The following is a 2,517-nucleotide window of genomic DNA, read 5'->3' as shown; positions in this document are numbered from 1 at the left end:
ATCTCTTCTGGGAAAGCTGCAGCAAATTCTGGGAAAATGGAAAAAGGAATATATTTTTAGTTAATTATTATCAGTTAGAACTCTCTCAAAGGCAGAATGCTCTATATGTCTACTGAATGTTCAACAAACTTACTACCTTTTCTGAGTCTAACATGGAAATGGCCAGACAAGAAAAATTAAAATAAGCCTGCCCAGTCTATGTGTCTAATATACTAACAAAAAGGCATCATCAGTTACAAGGTGAGGTGGTGCAGGCCTGGGCCAGAGATGAGGCCAGGATGTCAGTGTCCGGGCTCAAGGCTGAGCTGAAGCTCCTCGAGTCCATCTTCAACAAGGACCATGAGTGCTTCTGCATCATCTCCTGGAAGCTGGATGAGCTGCACTGCCAGTTTGTTCTACTGCCACCACCGCCAGGTGGCAGCCCGCAGCCGCCACTGCTGATCACCATCCACTGCAGTGTCACAGAATCTTATCCCTCTTCATCACCAGTATGGCTTGTGGAATCAGATTACCCAAATCTGACTTCAGTGTTAGAGCGATTATAAGACATTAAGAAGAGCAATAGTCTGCTTCTTCAACAACTGAAGTGATTGCTATGTGACCTCTGCAGATTATACAACCTTCCTCGGCATCCAGATGTTGAGATGTTAGATCAGCCATTACCAAGAGGACTGAATTCAGTGACAGAAGAAGTAATGTCAGAAGAGGAGGAGGAGAGGGAAGTGAAGACATTGAAGACCTAGATCACTATGACATGAAGGGGGAAGAACCTGTTGATGGAAAGAAATCTGAGTATGAAGGCACTGAAAAAGAGAAACTTCTAAATTTAGAAAAAATTAGAAAGAATTAAAGATACCACCACCTAAATGGTGAAATGTCTGGGTCAGTCCAGGTTTCAGATTGACTTACGAAAGAGCTCAGGGATATATACAGATCAGAGTTATAAAACAAGGATTCATTCAGTGGAACTTATAAATGACAGCCTGTACAAGTGGCACGTTAAATTTCTAAAAGTTGATCCTGACAGCCTGTTATAGATCTTCAGGTCTTACAAGAAAAATAAGGTGTAGAGAATACATTTTGCTCAACTTCTCATTAAGGATAATTTTCCCTTAGATCCTCCCTTTGTGCAAGTGGTATCTCTGTGCTCATGGGAGGGTATGTCCCAGGTGGGGGTGCATTATGCCTGGAACTTCTTACTAAACGGGGCTGAAGTAATGCCTATTCAACACAATCAGTCATCAATGGCACTTTAGTCAAAGGAAAAGCCAGAGTACAGTTTGGAGCCAGTAAGAACCAATATAATCTAGCAAGAGCACAGCAGTCCTATAAGTATCTAGTAGAAATACATGAGAAAAATGGGTGATGCACTCCTCCAAAAGAAGGTGGTTAATATTGTGGAATGTTGTACACCTGCACCAATGTCAAACAAGCTCTTTTTTAAAATTTCCTTTCAACCAACACACACCCACACACACTTTCTTTCTCTATCTCTCTCAAGCTATGAGTGCCCATATAACAGCCATACTGAAGACTTTAGCTATTAGATAAATTAGTGGATAATCTGTCAACTGGCACATCCAGTATAATTTACAGCCTTAGCATTTTGCTCTTATTAGATATCTTGGACTTAGCAGTTTTGGCCTTCACTGTATTTGTCTCTAAGTTAAGCATATTTGGGCCACTTCCTCCCGTCTCCCTTTTTATTTAAAAGTGTAAACTTTTTAAAGGCAGCAACTGAGTTACTAAAAGATTATTCAGTAGGAGTCGCTCACTATTTTTTACCCTTTGCAGAACTTGTGGACTGCGGAGACTTGCATTTTTTGTATATGGAGTAGGGAAGAAGCACTGGCCATTCCTTTTAAAAAAATGGTATTATGGGAAGCTTAAATATTCTTTGCCTTAGGGGCAAATGCTGTGGCAATGTTTGAATAAACTGATTGAAGAGATATGTATCTTACATTTTTTTACAAAAATGCAAATGTGTAAAAGTAGTGTATAGAACATAGGACTAAGAGTCAGGAGAGTCGCATATTTATTACTAAACTGTTAGTGTCGCTTTTGTATCTTTGCTCCTCAGTTTCCGCTTCTGTAAAATAGGAATAATAATACTGTTTGTACTTCACTTTGAGATCTGTGGATGAAAAGTGCTATGTAAATGCAAAGTGCTACTATTATTCATTATTATTATTAACCATAAAATAGTGATTGGTTTCCAAGAACAAATGCATACTCTAATATATACATACAAATCTATATTGCTTTTCTTTACAATTGGGCACATTCTAAATGAAGCATGGGTAATCTTCTATGAATTAAAAGCTCTGTTCAACCAGAATTAGTTTTTGTAGATGCTGGCCCTCAGAAGTTCTTTAGGTCTGCTGTGTTATTCAACCAAAGAAACTAATTGTAATTCTTAAGGGAGGACATCCTTTCTTCTCTGTCGTTGGTAAGCCTAACTAGGCATGCTGCCACCTCAGCCCAACCCCCATTCTCCAGAACAGAGGACTAGACTCA

The 2,517-nt window shown here is 39.3% G+C and overlaps 1 pseudogene; it reads left to right on the top strand.

Moving 5' to 3' along the window:
- The first annotated feature begins 278 nt into the window (after positions 1 to 278).
- On the top strand, positions 279 to 1,393 carry LOC144264537 (ubiquitin-conjugating enzyme E2 Q2 pseudogene; annotated as a pseudogene).
- Positions 1,394 to 2,517: the final 1,124 nt, after the last annotated feature.

The sequence above is a fragment of the Eretmochelys imbricata genome, chromosome 5, assembly GCF_965152235.1.
Source record: "Eretmochelys imbricata isolate rEreImb1 chromosome 5, rEreImb1.hap1, whole genome shotgun sequence".
In the NCBI taxonomy this organism is placed as follows: domain Eukaryota; kingdom Metazoa; phylum Chordata; order Testudines; family Cheloniidae; genus Eretmochelys; species Eretmochelys imbricata.
This window is presented reverse-complemented; position numbering and strand designations above follow the sequence as displayed.